An 18,695-nucleotide genomic window follows, 5' to 3' on the forward strand; every position below is an offset into this window, starting at 1 on the left:
GGAAAAAAGAAAAAAGAAAAAGAAAAAAGAGGAAAAAGAAAATAGGAAAAATGAAAGAAAAAGGAAAAATTAAAGAAAAAGGAAAAATAAAAGAAAAAGGGAAAAAGAAAAAAGAAGAGAAAAAAGAAAAAAGAAAAGAAAAAGGAAATAGAAAAAGAAAAAATAAAAAAGGAGAAAAAGAAAATAGTAAAAAACAAAAGAAAAAGAAAAAAGAAAATAGGAAAAAGAAAAAGAAAAGAAAAAGGAAAAAAGGAAAAAGAAAAAGAGAAAAGGAGAAAAGGAAATTAGGAAAAATAAAAGAAAAAGGAAAAATAAAAGAGAAAAAGAAAAAAGGAAATAAGAAAAAAGAAAAACAGAAAAAAGAAAAAGAAAAAAGAAATAGGAAAAAAGAAAGAAAAGGAAAAAAGAAAAAGACAAAAGGAAAAAAGAACAAAGAAAGAAAAGAAAGGAAGAAAGAAAAAGAGTAAAAAATATATAAAATCAAAATAAACCAAACAAAAAACCTCACTAAAAAAAAAAAATAAACCAAAACAAAACAAAGGAAAGAAAGGACAAAAAAAACCCCAAACCCCCAAATCAGAACCGTCACCATTTAAAAATTGGGAAAAGGTTGGGTTTGCCTCTTTTGCCCTCCCGATTTAAATGTAACAAATCAAATACTTACATTTTCCTTAAAATATTTCCCTAAAACAGCTTTGTTTGGATAGAAATATAAATTCAAATATAAATACAAATATAAATACAAATATAACTACGAAATGACTTTGTGTGAACGCACAAAGTGAGGGCCCACAGGAATCCCAGGAATCCCAGCATTCCATGCTTGGGGAGGGTGCTCAGATGCTCTTGGAGAGCTAATTAATTAAGAAAAGTTCCCATTACTCTGTGTGAGCACAGGGATTATCCCCCAGGAATGGGATTCCATGATCAGCTCAAGGCAACTTCCCCCAGGAATGGATTCCCAGCCAAGGAGCTGGATCCACGGAAACCACGGGCAAGAATCCAAAGGCTTTTTTTATCCCATGATAAGAGGGCCCTAGGGAATTTGGCCGTGTGGGAGCCCATTCCAGAGGTCACTTGGGGCAGGAATGGCTCCTTTGGCACCACTGCACGGTGATCCCTCCATGGAGAATCCGGATTTGCTTCCACAGGAATTCTCTGGCCAAGGAAGAGCCGAGGAAAGCCCTGTTGGCCCGGGACAAACTCAAACAACTCCCTTGCTGAGCACCAGTGAAAGCTCTGCTACCCTCCCATCCGTGAGTCTCCAGCTTTCCAGAAACAGGATAAAAGGTAAATCCTGTTTCTTCAGCAATCAAGTTTTCCATTAGGAGTTCGCCAGGTGGAGGAGTGCTGTGTGCAGATATTTAAATATTTACATTTTAGTGTAAATTTTGCAGAAAACTTCACCTTTGTGGTTGAGAAGGGGCGCTGATATCGGCAGCTATAAAATAAAACATTCCCGAGGAATTTGGGAATGCTGAAGGGGAGTTCCACGTGTGGTTAATGGAACCCTTGTGTTTGTTAAGGGATTTTTAACTGATTTTTTTCCCAGTTGCTCAGCTGGGGAGGGACTGACTTCAACACACACCTTCTACCCCAAGCCTCCATAAATATGGCATATATCCCTGGCACTTCCAGACCCATATCCAGATGGGATGCCAACTGACCTTCTTGCTCTTTTTTCCATGGATTTGTTCTTCATGTGGCACCTGATTGTGTAACAGGGAAGAAAGGGAGAATGAGAAGGGATTTTTTGTGGGAAGGTGGAAGAGTTTAGTTATATGATATATGGCCAAAGGAAAAAAATCCACCTTTTCCTGGTTGTGCCAGGCAGAACCTTATGGGAACAGGAAGAAATTCCTTCCTGAAAACACCTGAGCTGGTTGCATTGGGAAAAGCTTCTGGAAAACTGGGAACAAGCAGAGAGGGGAGAGAGGCACCTGGCTTGGAGCCCAGGGCATGAGGATGGAGCGGGACAGTCCCAGAGGGGAGCTGGAGCCTTGCCTGTGGCCGGGAGCAATCCCACTCCCAATCTTTTCCTTCCTCCTCCCTCCTCCTCATGTCCCCCTCTCTTTATCCCACACTCACCTTTCGACAGCTGGAGAACAGAAGTTCGGGGGGCTTTATTTTCCTTTTTCTCCACCAAGGCCCAACTCGGGGATATCTGGAGCTAAAATCTGGCACCTGCCCCTCTCTTCCCTTTTCCAGCCTCTTCTCCCTGTCCCTGCTGCCAAGGCAGCCGAGCTTTCCCTGCCCAACTCGCACAGTTCTCCACGTGCAACGTTGTTTTTCCAGGAAGTGCCTTCCCAGTGCTGCCAGCACTGAGTCATTGGCAAAGGAACAATCCTGTGACCGTGCCAGGAAGAAATACCTGCTCCATGGACCTGCTCCATGGACCTGCTCCATGGGCATGCTCCATGGAAAGGGGAGAGGCTTCAAGTTCAGTGAACCCAGTGACCGACTCTGAGAAAATCATCAGGGGGGCAAAATGTGGGAGGAGGATCCATCAGTCCCCATGGGCACCTTGGCACTGCCAACCAGGCAGTTTGACTTTATTTAACGTTGATTTAATTTAATTCCATTTAATTCCTGAGCCTAATTATTATGCAAGAGTTCATAACTTCTCCCTGAGTGCGACCTGCAAATCTTTCCTCGCTTTTCCCAATCCTTATCATATTTATCTGAGCATTAATCATGGATTTAAAAGAACATTTCCACCTATTTGCTGGCAGGGACAAGCCCTGTAAATAATTACTAAAATATCTCCTTTCTAAGAAAAGAAAAATAGCATTTTCAGTTCACCCATAAAAAGAACCCTCATCCTTTATTTTTAGTGTTTTCTGAGCCCATTTCCTTGGACACGTTTGCTCCATCTTTATGCAGAACTGGTTTAATCAAAAAAAAAAGTAAAACAGTGGTGGATGATCCCTGTAAATCCTTAATTTTATTCAGTTTAGGGTGGTATTGCCATACTATTCCCAGATTTATCCCTACTGTTTCTTCCTTCCCAGTCCTGCCCCGTTCTTTATTTAGGGTTGAGATCATTGCACGGACGCCGAGTCAGGGAAGGGAACGGATCCAAGTGAAAAGTAACTCTGTCCAAAAAAACAGGAAGGTAATTTTCAGCACGTGGATGCCCTGATTCCCCATGGCAGAGCTGTCCAAGAGGGAATGTGAGCAGCAGGTACATCCTGGGATGAACACCCAGGGTCATGGAAGGAGCGATGGGATGGATTTTATTCCAAGCAGGTTGGATTTGAGTCGATGTAAAGAACTCCAAATGCAGATTGTCGGGCAGTTACAGCGAAATCCTACAAACTCCCGCGTCTCCTCAGCCAGGTCTGTATCCCACATGGATACAACAGCCCTTCCTGCTCCTCCCCACTTCCTGCCATGTGGAATTTTCGGCTCCTTTTCCTACATTTCTCAGTGTTTAGTGCCTGACAAGATCCACCCTCTGCTCTCCACAGAGTATCCATATTCCACACTGGACATATGGAAAGTTTTGGGATGGTTATAAAGGGAGAAAGCTCAGCACAGGGAGTTTTTCTTTAGCAGCAGGAATGTTTGGAAGACACCCCAGAAGCAGCTCCAAAGGTGCCATTCCAAATAGGAAATTCTGGCAGAAAAAAAATAGCTCCAGGCTCGTTCAAGTGCCTGAGTTAGTCACTGGCAAAGATTTGGCATCAAGTGAGGCATAATCAAGCCAAGAGACATAAACAGCTCCCAGTCCTGCCCCGTGTGTGCCAGGGATGCCACTCTGGGATTATTAATTACTGTTGGATTGTCAGTGTGTGCTCCAAAGGAGAAATCCTTCTGCCAGCCAGGCTACCACTGCTTCCTTGAAAATGTGAGGAGCAAGTGAGACCAGGAGAGGTTGGGTTTCCCCTTGATAATTGATAATTAACTTGGTAATTATCCCCTTGATAATTAACTTGGCAGTTTCTTTCACCCGTTTCCTTTTCTCTATCCGTGGTACTTCTCTTGCCCGCTTTCACCCTGCCATGGGGGTGGAATATTTTCCCTTGGAACATCCCTCTGGATGATGCTTTTAGGTGGGGTTAGGAATTGTTCAGCCTGGAGAAGAGAAGGATCCAGGGAGAGCTTGTTGGGGCCTTTCAATATAAAAAGGCCACATGAGAAAGACAAAGACTTTTTATCAAAGGTAGTGAGACCCTGGCACAGGTTTCCCAGAGAAACAGTGGATTCTCTATCCTTGGAAGTGTCCAAGGCCAGTTTGGATGGTTGAAGCAACCTGGAATAGTGGAAAGTGGAAGGTGACCCTGCCCATGGCAGGGGGTGCAATGAGACCACCTCACTTTCCAATCCAAACTATTCTTAGATTCCATGGAATTGTTCGTCATACCAGTCAGGGATATGGCAACTGACTGCTGGGAAGAAGGAGAGAGCGAGAAGGGATTTTTTGTGGGAAGGGGGAAGAGTTAATTGCATTTCTGTGTCAGATAATGGTATAGTTTGTTATGCAGTTAAAGCGCATTTTATGTGGAGAGTGTTGATGGTCAGAAAGGAAAAATCCACCTTTTCCTGGCTGTGCCAGGCAGAATCTTATAGGAGAAGGAAGAAATTCTTCCCTGTGAGGGTGGGGAGGCCCTGGCACGGGTTTCCAAGAGAAGCTGTGGATTCCCCTTTCCTGGAAGTGTCCAAGGCCAGGTTGGATGGTTGGAGTAACGTGGGATAGTGGAAGGTGTCCCTGCACATAAGACAACCTCACCTTCCAATCCAAACTATTCTTAGATTCCATGGAATTGTTCTTCATACCAGCCAGGGATATGGCAGCTGACTGCTGGGAAGAAGGAGAGAGTGAGAAGGGATTTTTTGTGGGAAGGAGGAAGAGTTAATTGCATTTCTGTGTCAGATAATGGTATAGTTTGTTATGCAGTTAAAGCACATTTTATGTGGAGAGTGTTGGTCAGAAAGGAAAAATCCACCTTTTCCTGGCTGTGCCAGGCAGAACCTTCTGGGAGAGGGAAGAAATTCTTCCCTGTGATAGTGGGGAGTTCTTGGTACAGGTTTCCTGGAGAAGCTGTGGATTCCCCATCCCTGGAAGTATCCAAGGCCAGGTTGGATGGTTGGATCAATGAGGGATAGTGGAAAGTGGAAGGTGTGGAAGGGGGTGGAATGAGATGACCTCACCTTCCAATCCAAACCATCCTAAAATTCCATGGAATTGTTCTTCATACGGCACCTGACTGTGTAACAGGGAAGAAAGGGAGAGTGAGAAGGGATTTTTTGGGGGAAGGTGGAAGAGTTTAGTTATATGATATACGGTTAAAGGAAAAAAAAACAACAAACACATTTTCCTGGCTTATGGGAACAGGAAGAAATTCCTTCCTGAAAACACCTGAGCTGGTTGCATTGGGAAAAGCTTCTGGAAAACAGAGAAGAAGCAGAGAGGGGGGAGAGGCACCTGGCTTGGAGCCCAGGACATGAAGATGGAGCAGGACAGTCCCAGAGGGGAACTGGAGCCTTGCCTGTGGCCGGGAGCAAAAGCACAATGAAACCTCGGAAGTGACGGAGAAAAGGGACTTTCTTTGGGATTCTGAGGGGCTGGAGTTGGTGCAGGAAGTGACAGGAGGCGGTGGGAAAGCAGGCCAGAGGCAGAAGGACCTCCCACAAACTCCTGAAAGGCTCGGTGGGGAGGCCTCGTTTGCAAAGCTTTTCATTTCACGTCTCACGCTGCTCCCAAATTCACTTTTTAATGAGTTAATTGATGACACGGGTTGGGAACCCGACTGTGGGATGGGCTCTCTTGTCTTTTGACGTGTTCTATTCACAAAAGGCACCGTCTGATCTGTCTCCAGGCTCTGGCCAACCTGGGGGTTCCACCACAGCCCTTGCCAGGAAGTGAGAAATCCTCCCTTTGCCTCCCCTGCCTCCCCTTCCCTTGGCTTTCAAAAAGGACTTGAAGGCAATTTTTCTTCAATCTGTGGGAATGGGATGATATGAAATCTTCCAGCCCTTCCAGGTCAGGACACCAGGGCTGCACTATTGGAAAAAAGACAGGGAGAGAAGGAGGAATTGGACAAGATCTTACAGACATTCACTGCTACTACTTTAGATTTTTTCAATTTTGTTGGTGGTTTCCTGACTTTTTTTTTTTTTTTTTTTTTTTTTTTGATAAATGAGAGAGATAAAGTCGAATAAAATCATCTCTCGGATCCCAATCCAAAATATTTCATTTGCATTTTGTACACAAAAATTATCTGGGCATCTCAGTCTGCCCAGCAGTGAAGGGCCTGGAGAGGTGCATTTGTTCCTCTGGAAAGGGTAAGGATAGTGCAGGAGGACCATCTCCTTCTCCATGATTCCCTTATGCTTTTGAAGGTCAAACTGAATGGATCCTGAGGATCCAGTCCAGAAATTGATGTAATTATTCCATACCAATTAAGTCACTCCCTCAACTACCAGTGCTGAGACAGAGACCCTTTTTGTGGATCAATCCCTAAGAACATTGATCCCACAGCTTTCCCAAAGGTCCCACCACGATATTTTCTACTGTTTCATCTCCTTTCAACTTCCGGTTTCTTCCTGCTGTGTTTCTGGATGTCCAAAAGTGACACCAGACTCTTTTAATCTCATCAACTAAAGGAAGTAGATCAGAGCCTGGATTTTTTTGGAGCAGGAGGTAAAACACAAGTGTGTCCAGGAGTCTTCTCCAACCATCCATGACCAGAAGGAGACTGATTTCTTACTGCTCAAAACCCTTCCTTTGTGCACCAAAGACATCTCTCCTGGTGGATATTCACCCCTTGGCTCCCAGCAGCTTTGTCTCCTCTCTGCACTGGTCACATCCCTCAACTACCAGCACTGAGACCCTTTTTGTGGATCAATCCCTAAGAACATTGATCCCACAGCTTTCCCAAAGGTCCCACCAGCATATTTTCTACTGGTTCATCTCCTTTCAACTTCCAGTTTCTTCCTGCTTTGTTTATGGAGCACCAAAGATCCCAGACCTCTTTTAGTCTCTTCAACAAAGTGGACAGAGCTTGGATTTTTTTGGTGCAGGAGCTAAAACACAAGTGTGACCAGGAGTCTTCTCCAACCATCCATGACCAGAAGGAGACTGATTTCTTACTGCTCAAAACCCTCCCTGTGTGCACCAAAGACACTTCTCCTGGTGGATGTTCACCCCTCAGCTCCCAGTAGCCTTTGGACTGATCAGATCCCATCTTTTCCACAAAAAGAGCCCCTGTGTTTGGCCAAAGTGTTGGGAATTCTCTGTGTGATGCCTGAAGACTCACATGGAGCTGCACTTCAGGTCTAGGTTGCCCAAACAAACCAGGCCATGCCTCCCTTCCCCTTATCCACTAAACAAATCCATAAAAGAGGCAATTGCCTCTGGATTTCTGAGCCCTCTGGGGCAGGAAAAGGACCACCAGCACTCTGGAATGAATGTTGGGATTGGACATTGAGGACAGGCTTGTTTTGCAGCAGCTCATGAGCTCTAAATGTCTTCAGGAAAAGCCACATAAAGAGCTTTTATGGCAACCATAAAACTCGAAACTCGCTTGTGGTGGAGGGAAAAAAGGAATTTGTGGCCAACGCTCCTGTGATGTTGCAGCACAGCTCTGGAGGAGAGAAAAATCAGAGGTGAGATGTGTGTTCCAAAAGTGGCTGCTTGGGAATGACCTTCCAGGAGTTCTCGAGAATCCAGGAGATTCATGGAAACCCACGTCGTTCTTTTCACAGAAAACGTTTTTCTTCTCAAGGGTCTTGTTGTTTATCTTTAATCAGGGAATAAAAGCAAATATTTGGAAAAAAAACCAAAACAACAAAACAAAACCCAAGGTAAAAAGTTCGATGAAATATTTGGAGGAATTTTTTTTTCTCATCTTGCAATGTCTTGTTTATTTTTTGTGTTTAATCTTTTCCTATTGCTTCTATTTCTATTAATTCTATTTCTACTAATTCTATTAATGTTACCTCAGGTGTCAGAAATGTCTCGCTCTTAAAAATGGATGTTGTAATTTTAGAATAGTCTCTAGAATTGTCAAATCACTTTGTTTCACGTTGAGGATGATTAAGAGTTCTTAGAATAGTCAAATTTATTTCACATTTAAGATAATTAAGGGCAGCTGCTTCTTAATACTAATGAAAACATCCCATCCTTCTTTTCTCCAGGTGAACCCACCCAGCTCTCCCAGCCTGGCTCCAACCTTGGAGTATCCCTGTGGCCTCCTCTGGACTCATCACATCCTGACAGGGTGCAAGGATTGGAAAAAAAACCAGACAAACCTGAATAATTTTAATTTATTTTTTTAAAATTCAGCTTCTTTTTTTTTTCCCCAGGTTTGAACTTCAAGAGCTCCCGTGGGCTCACACGTTCCCGAGATTCCTCCCCTCTTGCCATGGAATTTTGGGATGGCAGGACTCTGGAGCTATTCCAGCTGAGGATAACGTCACTTCAGGCTCCCTTGTAAAAAATAAACCTCATTCCATGTGCTTCTCCTACACAGGGAAACCAAATCCTGGTGCTGGTCAGCTGGAAATCTGCTTTTCCCATCCTCTGAACGAGCCTGGAGGTGGTGGAGTTTCAACCCTTGTGTGGGAAAACCTGATTTGGGAGTTTTTGGATACAGGAGAACCAAGCTGGCTCTTTAACCCACACCTAAACATCTGATTTTTAGCTCTTTGACAATTCACTGACAATTAATATTAAAAAAAAAAGGGTAAAAAATAACATTTATTAGCTATTCTGATGCTATTTTTGATGCAAATTTATGGGGCAAATGAATCCAAGGGAATGGGCTCAGAAAAGACTAAAAATAAAGGATTGGGGGTTGGTTTTGTGTGAGGATTGAAAATGTTGTTTTTCTCTCCCCAGAGAGGAGATATTTTAGTAATTATTTACAGGACTTGTCTCTGCCAGCAAATGGGTGGAAATGTTCCTTTAAATCCATGATTAATGCTCAGATAAATCCATATCCTAAGGATTGAGAAAGTAAAAATAATCTATATAGTAAGGATTGGGAAAGTAAAAATATATTCCCTTAATTCAGGGTGTTTCATCATTTCTACCCTGAAAAAAATTGTACTTTTTCCAGCAAGAAAAGTTCCTTTGGACTTTGTGTGCTCTCCCATTTTAAAATTCCATCTCAGACAATTTAAGAGAAGATAAAAGAAGGTGTTGAGAACTAAAGGTCGGACTTTTACCACTGAAAACTGTTTTAGTAATGAAAAAAAATGCATATTTTGGGCCCCCAAAGCCCTTTTTGGGGAGTTTTCAGTCACTGTCTCTTATGTTTTTTCTTTTATATCTCATTTTTAAAGCTGTTTCTCACCAAATATTCATTTTATGTCTTCCCTGGTGAGCTCCCAACCTTTCTTCATCCCTATGGATTTTATCCAACATGTGGAAGAGGAGTCCCAGCTCATGATATCCTTGGTTTTTCCTCACTTTAATTTCATTTTTGACCTATCTCTAAAGCAGGGGTTCTGCAAATCTAAACTTAGAAAGGAAAACACATCCTGGCAAAACTGCACCACTAAAATTGGGATGTCAGGATCCCGGAAAACATTCCAGAGTTTGGGAGTTCAGTCCTACAAATGAGCAATAAAAGGGAACCAAAACCAAAACAGGCAAAACTTCCCTTTGGATCCGCTTCCCATTCCTTAAATCTGAAGTTTTCCTAGTTCAAGGCAGAGAAAACCCTGCCCATGAATCCCTCTGGAATCTTCTCTGGAAGAAGATTCTCTGGAACAAGACCTTTCCAGGTCTTGTTCTTCATCTCCAGCCCCTGGTGGAAATCAGGGAATGACACTGGAGGGGTCATTCTCTAAAAGCAGAAGTTCTGTAAATCTAAACCCAGATAGGAAAACACATCCTGGCAAAACTGCACCACTAAAATTGGAATGTCAGGATCCCAGAAAACATTCCAGAGTTTGGGAGTTTGGTCCTGCAGATGAGCAATAAAAGGGAACCAAAACAGGCAAAATTTCTCTTCGGATCCGCTTCCTGTTCCTGAAAACTGAAGTTTTCCTGGTTCAAGGTAGAGAAACTCTGCCCATAAATCCCTCTGGAATCTTCTCTGGAAGAAGATTCTCTGGAACAAGACCTTTCCAGGCCTTGTTCTTCATCTCCAGCCCCTGGTGGAAATCAGGAAATGACACTGGAGGACTCAGGGATTTAATTGCACCATCCCCAGACAGGCAGCATTCCGTGATTCCCACAAAACACATGGAATTAAGTGTCTCCAAGGCATTACATCTTCTCCAGTGTCATCTTTGGATTCCCCGGAGCAGCACGGGACAGCTGGAGCAATTATCCCAATTTTAATTCCCTAAAGCAGAGTTTAGGGAGTTCAGCCATGCTCAGAGACATCCTCTACTTGAAAACAAAAACCCCTTCAGGAGAATTCCCATGAAAATGCGTGTTTGGAACATAAGATTTCCATCTCACGTGAGCTGGAGTTAATGCTGGGTTTGGTATTTCCAAAGTTTCCACGAAGGAAAACTTAAATCCCAAGAAAGTGTGTGTTTTATTTCACCTCAACATCTCTCTAGAAAGTGTGATTTTTTACTTATATTTTAATGAGAGTTCAAAATAAACCATTTTAAAAAAAAATAATGCAAAATGATCATATTTTTTTCCTATATAAAAAGTTTATTTTCTTTTTCAGAAATAGTTTATTTTCCTCTTCAGGCAAAATCTATTTTCCTCTTCAGAAAACAACTTTGCTTGTAAAAAGTATTTTATTTAATTTAACTTCATTTTTCTCTCCACGCACCCAAATAAATTATAAGATTTATGCACTTGGATGGGATGTTTTTTGATTTATGCTAAAATCTGAATTTCCATCCGTCTGACATAGTATTTTAAAGTAATTATTGTATGATAAGAGCAGAAATGTTGTGGAGACTTGTCATATTCACGCTCAAAGGGAGCATTAAGAGCTTTCTTTTCCCTTTAAAATCTCTGGTCATGAATTTCCAAGGTCTTTTGTCTCTTCTCCTGAACATCTTGAATATCTCAGACGTCGCTTGGTGTCACATCTGAGGGATCCGAATGTCTCCACATCTCCACTGGCAGAGGAACAGGGGTCCCAAAACTTTTTTTAACTATTAAAGATCAGAAATATTTGCTTTGCTTTCCAGTCTGTGTGCCCAGGTGGCCAAAATGGCCAAAAAGGTCACTTGGTTTGTGTCACCAGGGCAGGGATTGTCCCCCTGGTGAGGCCACACCTCAAATCTTGGGGAAAGTTTTGGGTTCCTCAGACAAGACAAGGAGGGGCTGGAGGATGGGCAGGGGATGGAAGGGAGCTGGGAAGGGGCTGGAGCAGCAGGAGCAGCTGAGGGAGCTGGGGGGGCTCAACCTGGAGAAAAGGAGGCTCAGGGGGGACCTTCTGGCTCTGCAACTCCCTGACAGGAGGGGGGAGAAGGGTGGAATCAGTCTCTGCTCCCAGGGAACAAGGGACAGGAGGAGAGGGAACGGCCTCCAGCTGTGCCAGGGGAGGGGTAGATTGGATATGGGGAACAATATGTTCAATAGGTAACTGCTCTGGCACAGCTGCCCAGGGCAGGGGTGGAGTCCCCATCCCTGCAGGGATTTCAAACCTGTGTGGATGTGGCACTTGGGGACACGGGTTAGTGGTGGCCTTGGCCATTGGATCAGCCACAGTGTGGCCACAGGAGCAGGTCAGGGATTGTCACTGTTGAGGCCACACCTCAAATCTTGGGGGCAGTTTTGGGTTCCTCAGACAAGACATTGAGGGGCTGGAGTGTGTGCAGGGAAGGGAAGGGAGCTGGGGAGGGACTGGAGCAACAGGAGCAGCTGAGGGAGCTGGGAGGAGAAAAGGAGGCTCAGGGGAGACCTTCTGGCTCCCTGGAATTCCCAGGAAGGAGATTGGAGCTGGCAAGGGTTGAGCTCTTCTCCCCGGGAACAAGGGACAGGGGGAGGGGAACAGCCTCAAGCTGTGCCAAGGGAGGCTCAGGTTGGACATCAGGAGGAATTTCTTTGTGGAAAGGGTTCTTAATCATTGGCAGGGGCTGCCCAGGGAGGTTTGGAGGTGCCCAAGGAAGTCCTGGCCGTGGCACTTGGAGTAGCGAGTCAATAACTATGATGATCCCAGCAGAGGCAGGAAACTGGAATGCTTTATTGGACTCACGAGATAAAACCTACCCTGAGAACTGAAAGCAAATTATTTCTGATCAGTCCTTAGGCTTTGCTTGTTTTAGGCCTGACTCTGGAAGAGCTTTTCCCATCTCTGTCCTGTGATTATTTCCTGCTCCCCATCCAGGTACATTTCCTGGAATTCCTTGGGTAAAACATAGGGGTTTTTTCCCATTTTTTTTGCAGCATATTTTCCAATTTAACCTTCCTGTCAGATCATAAAATTTAATAATAAGGTGTCTTGATTAATTTCCCTGTCAAAATACCCCAAAACCCAAGTCTGAGCAAACCCAAGTCTGGTAGTCCTGGCTCATCTGAGCAGCTGATTGGGGGCTGAACTGGTTTCCAGTCCTTTGAATTCACCCTCCCACTGATCTTCCCGTTGTCTGAGGGATTTTGGGCTCTGTCTTTTCAACACTTTCAGTTGTTGGGATCAAATATTTTCATTGTCATATCAACTCATTCCTTATTTCTGTCACATCCCATCATCACCCATTTATTTTCATATCAAATCATCACTCATTTACTACATTTTTCAGTCTCTTTCCCCCCCAAAAAACCCCAAGGCTTTGGACCCTGAGGCAAATAAGTCTCTCAATACATATATTTTTCCCTGTCTCCTCCCAAAATATGAAATTAATTTTCCCAACCTGGACCATTTTTTTGTACCACTAATTTTTTTTAAGGTCCATATAAAGCCCCCATTGTGAAAACATCTGTGTCACTGCACACAGATGAGCAATAATTAGAATAATCACAGCTTGGTCAGATGGAGGTTTAAACTACTATTACACACACAAGAAGCAGAGGGAAAAAACATCCAGGCCAAAATAAAGAGATAAATAAAAATACAGAGTTAAATAAAAATGCAGAGTTAATGAGGGTGGGAAGGAGGGGAAAAGCTGCCTGGGAAGATTTTCACCATGTACCTGAAAGGGCCACATTCAAAATCTTCCATAAATTTACCTTCCCAAGGAATCTTTCACCAGCCATCATTTATGAGGGGAAGAATTGTTTTATGGGATTGTAGGAGCCACATTCCACCTCCAGGCTGGGTTGTGGTGACGAAAGTGTTGCTGAAAGCCCAAAAATCAACATACAGTTCCAAACATTCTTTAGGGCTGCTTTGAAGGGGATGGAGAGAAGTATCCGTGGAGCTGATGAAGAGATGGGAATGTCTCCTTTCCCCTGGAATATCTTCATTTTGGAGCAGGACTGGAGCCCACATGACCCTTCTACTGAAGGGACCCTGTGGTGGGTCTGGCCAGAACAGTTTGTGAGGTATCAAATTGTCCTAAAAGGGTCCAAGAAGTGTCAGATCCCTCCTTGTTGGATCCCAGTGGGATACAGGCAAAGAGGATCTTGGGAGGGAAGGGTAATATAAAGGAATAACAAATGTTTGTGCCCAGACTCACCGTCCCAAGAATTTATGGAAGATTTGAATGTGGCCCATGGGATGTCTTTTTGGGAAAGGACTGGTTAAATCCACACTGGGACACGTTAAATTTGGGATCCATGTAACAAAAATGAAAGGAAATTAAATATCCAGCTGTATTGTTTGATTGGAATTACATGGAAATAGGGGTGAGTCCATCTCTACCTGTGTCTCTAAAGTGTATCTGTATCCTTATCTGTATCTGTATCCTATTCCTGTTGTGGGAAAAGGCTTGGAAGCTCCTCAGGAGGTCTGAGGTCACCATTTGAAAAGCAAAACAACCTCTACACACATCCAGGAGTTTGGATTGAACCAGGGAACCAGGGGAAGGACAACCCTGCAGCCAGGGCTTTTAAAATTTTCTTTTTAAAAGTAAAGAAACTCTGTTATTTCTACTCTGAAATATCCTTATCTTCCACGGAGGACTCATGAAAACCTGTGGAAGTTTTTCTCTGAGTGTTCTCTTTGCTCCTTTATCCCCAGAACCTTTGTATTCTACTTCATCTCTCTTTTCCCATCTCTCTTGCTTTTTTTTTTTTTTTTTTTAGGATTCCCTGAGAGTTATGAGATCTTGTTTGGCAAAAAAAAGAAAAAAAAGGATGCACAGGTTAAACACAAAGGTTAAATATTTTTATTCTTTTTTTAGTGGAGGGACTGGGAATCTTCCTCAGCAAAGCAGGTGCTTTATGATTTGGTTTGGATGGATCATATATATCTATGGATGGACCATATATGTATATATGGACCATTCCAATCAAACATGTGACCATATATCCCAGGACTGGCAACGTGGAAATCCTAAGACCAGAAAATTTCAGTGCTCAGGAGTGAGGATACAACTCCAAGATATGTAGGTTAAATCCTGTGAAAAACTCTTAGTAGGAGAATTGGTCAGAATTGACATTTTATTTGCAATTTAAAGGTATTCGGGTCCTTAATTCCCACTGATTCCAGTATTTGTGGGAATCAGCATTATAAGGGAATAATAGCTGAGAATATCATACCTAAAGATATCTGACATGCTTAATTTTAGTGATATTAAAACAATAAGAGCCACAAAGTTACAGAATCTGACTGTTGTTGTTTACAATTGATACCATGAACATTTATTCCCCATGAGAAATCGCAGTCATGGAATGGTTTGGGCTGGAAGGGAATTTAAAGATCATTTAATTCCAACCTCCTGCCATGGGCAGGGACACTTCCCACTAGCCCAGGTTGCTCCAACCTGGCCTTGGACACTTCCAGGGACGGGGCAGCCACAGCTTCTCTGGGAATTCCATCCCAGTCCCTCCTCACCCTCCCAGCCAAGAATTCCTTCCCAATATCCCACCTATCCCTGCCCTCTGGCAGTGGGAAGCCATTCCCTGCGTCCTGTCCCTCCATCCCTTATCCCAAGTCCCTCTCCAGCTCTCCTGGAGCCCCTTTAGGCCCTGGAAGGAGCTCTCAGCTCTCCCTGGATCCTTCTCTTCTCCAGGTGAACATTCCCAGCTCTCTCCATTCGAACCTGAGGTTCTTCCCCCTGAGTCTGATGCTTCTCATTGCTGGAAAACACAGGAAAAACCTTCCAAGCCCTGAGAGCAATCCTCAGGAAAAAGAAAGAAACCTGGGAATTTCTGGGGAGTGGGAATTCAGGCAAAATTAGCCAGCAGCAGTTCTATGAAGCCTCCAGTTTGGAAAATGTCCAGGAGGAGCAAACAGAAGGAGGTGGGAGGTAGAAGAGATGAGAACATAATTTCCTCACGTCCTTCATCCTTCTTTGCTCTGTGTGGAAGAGATGAGAGATCAGTCCCTTATATGGTTAGAAATTGGAACCGTCTCCGCCGAGGAATTTAGAATTTTTGTGTATTTTTTACATTTATACTCGAGCTAAAGATGTGCAAAGTGGATTAAAATGTGCAAAATGTATTAAAACACCCCTTTTTCAGAGTCAAAAAGGTGTGAGCTCAAGTGGCATCTTTGGCTTCAAAGCCATGTGAAATTAAATGTTGTTTAATTAAATAATCATAAGATTATAATAATTAAATGTTATAATAATTAAATATTATAATAATTGATATATATTTATTTTGCTCCATAACTTCGTCATTTCTCATTTGCCTCCAACCCACCAAATTCAAATCCATTTTAAATTAAATGTTGTTTGATTAAATGATTATAATATTATGATAATTAAATATTATAATAATTGTATATTATAATAGCTAAATATTATAATAAATACATTATAACAATTAAAAAAGGTTTATTTTCCACAATAACGTCATCATTTCTTATTTACCTCCAACACAACAAATTCAAAACCATTTGAAATTAAATGCTGTTTAATGAAATGTTTATAACATTGTTATAATTAATATTACAATAATTAAAACTTGTTTATTTTGCTCCATAACTCCATCATTTCTCCGACACACCAAATTCAAAGTGACTTAATGAGACCTTCAGGCCCACAGAGATTCACTGCAGATAAATCTTATTTTCCGAAGGGGAAGGAAAATACAGAATTACTCCAAAAGAACCAATTCAATGAGCAAAATGTTGATAATTCCTGGACCATGGAATGTGGAAAAATCAACAAAACAGACACCAGCAATTATTTAATCATAATGTCTGGCAGAGATACCCACTGGGATATCAGCAATTATTTAACCACATCATGTGGAGAATCCACAGAATAAATCCAATAAATTCGACCTTGTTCAGGTATTTAAATGGAGTTTGTAGAGATTTGAGCGGGAAAAAAAGGCCAGTAGCAGTTGTTTAATCCAAGTGTCTGGAATATCAACCCAACTGGCAAATTGGCTTCAGGATTTGGAGGAGAAAGGAGGAAACCCCATCCCCCAGATCTCCCCGGAGCATGGAAACCTTGGATGTCAAACCAAACCCCAGTATAGGATTCTGAGCTCCTGGGAGCCCAGTTTTTGACCTGTCTGCAGAAAAGAAGGATTTTTGAGGGAGGCACGTGGAAAAGAACCAAATAAAGTCTGTGGTCATCCCAGAGAAATCACAAAAATGATGGGAAAAAAGTATCCTGCCTCAGAGATGGGGATAATCCAGAGCATGAGAGACGTGAAGTTCACTGCACTGGAATTCTGAGAGATATCCAAACCAGTCTGAGTGGAAGATGGCCAAGATAAAACAGCTCCCAAAGCAGAATTAAAATTGCATCAGCAATATTTTGGGCAGAATAATATTAAAAAATAAACCCTGCCAAAAATGTAGATTTCCACTAGAACTTATCTTGATTTCAGCGGAAGGAGGTTTTTAGTTTTTGTGGCTTCTGTATCAAAGCCAGGCTCAAATCTCCCCAAAAAGGGTGCAAAGAGGAGCAGGTGAGCACCCTGAGCTGCACTTATTAATTATGAAGAGGTTTTTATATTGTGGGGTTGAAAAACTGACAGAAAAACTGAAAGTGTGGATTAAATATCCTGACTACCTTAAAGACTTGTTGGGAACTGGAAGCAAATGGTTTAAAGGAAGAGATATTTAACTCATAAATGTTTAATTCACCAAAACACACCTCGGGTTGCAGCTATTGCAGAATTATAGAATGGTTTGGGTCGGAAGGGACCTTAAAAATCATTTAATCACCTATATTTGGAGGCTGTTCAAATCCCATTATGGGGAAAGTTTCCATGGAGAAAGATCTCCAAGGGATTTCTATTCCTGGCGTGGGATAAATGTGCCACGACCTGTGTCCCTGGAGCACCCACGAAATCAGTGACCTTGGGATATTGGGATGGAATTCCTGGCTGGGAGGGTGGGGAGGCCCTGGCACAGGTTACTCAGGGAAGCTGTGGCTGCCCCTGGATCCCTGGAAGTGTCCAAGGCCAGTTTGGAGCAACCTGGGCTAGTGGGAGGTGGCCCTGCCCATGGCAGGGGCTTGGAATGAGATGAACTTTATTTCCTATGTCCCCATAAAACCCCCAGCTATAATCTCAATATCTTTTTCTTTCTTTCTTTTTTTTTGACACAAAAGATGACCCTTCTTCTCCTTGAAATCAATAAAGTCTAAAATGAACAGGGGAAATCTCAGTATTTTCCATGGGAAAAGCCGAACCTCTTCCCAACCTCAGCAACAGAAACCTCCCGTGAATTCCTCCTCCAAGCCCAATGAATTCCCACTTCCTTCAGGAATGTTTCATCTCCTTTTCTTTCAGTATTTGATGTATGGAAGGCAAAGTCCCTCTTGGAAAAGCAGGAAAGGCCCCACATCCATGGGGCAGCTCAAAGCTGAAATATTTCCTCTGTGTGTAAAGAGATGCTCAACTCCTGGAAGGACAGAACGTGAGTCTCCTGTTATAAAACCCTGAGTGTTTCATAACTCTTCTGATAATCTCAGTCTGAGGCTACTTGGAGTCCTCTTTCCCTTCCCTGGCCAGAATTAGCATGTGAGTAATAATAGGAAATAGAGAATTTTGGACCCGGCCGTGGAGGAAACTCAGCAGAACTTTCACCGGAGCAAAGAGGAGTCGTTCAAAAAGAGACACTGCTCTGAGTGCCAAGAGATCCTTCCCCTCTGGCTCCACCACCACTGATTTGGCAATTCCCCAGCTGAGGAGACTCCAAATGAGCCTTAGTGCTGTTTGATCATCAGCAAATTTGCAGATGACACCAAACTGGGGGGGAGTGTCCATCAGCTGGAGGGCAGGAGGGCTCTGCAGAGGGACCAGGACAGGTTGGATCCATGGGCTGATTCCAACGGGATGAGGTTCAACCAGGCCAAGGGCCGGGTCCTGCACTTTGGCCACAACAACCCCCGGCAGCTCCAGGCTGGGCCAGAGGGGCTGGAGAGCAGCCAGGCAGGAAGGGAGCTGGGAGTGGGGATGGACAGGGAGCTGAACAGGAGCCAGAGTGTGCCCAGGGGGACAAGAGGGCCAATGGATCCTGGCCTGGCTCAGGAACAGTGTGGCCAACAGGGCCAAGGAAGTGATTCTGCCCCTGGACTCAGCGCTGGTGAGGCCACCCCTGGAGTGCTGTGTCCAGTTCTGGGCCCTCAGCTCAGGAAGGACACTGAGGGGCTGGAGCAGGTCCAGAGAAGAGCAACAAGGCTGGGGAAGGGACTGGAGCACAATTCCCATGAGGAGAGGCTGAGGGAGCTGGGGCTGTTCAGCCTGGAGAAGAGGA

General features: G+C 43.5%; 1 long non-coding RNA gene across 1 annotated transcript; it reads left to right on the forward strand.

Annotated features, from left to right (window-relative positions):
- The first annotated feature begins 5,022 nt into the window (after positions 1-5,022).
- LOC113955335 lies at positions 5,023-17,450 on the forward strand. The gene is made up of 3 exons (XR_003530498.1): positions 5,023-5,089; positions 5,132-5,134; positions 17,403-17,450. It is a non-coding gene; the product is annotated as an uncharacterized LOC113955335 (long non-coding RNA).
- The last annotated feature ends 1,245 nt before the right edge of the window (positions 17,451-18,695 follow it).

This window comes from Corapipo altera, unplaced genomic scaffold (genome assembly GCF_003945725.1).
Source record: "Corapipo altera isolate COAL_440 unplaced genomic scaffold, ASM394572v1 126, whole genome shotgun sequence".
In the NCBI taxonomy this organism is placed as follows: Eukaryota; Metazoa; Chordata; class Aves; order Passeriformes; family Pipridae; genus Corapipo; species Corapipo altera.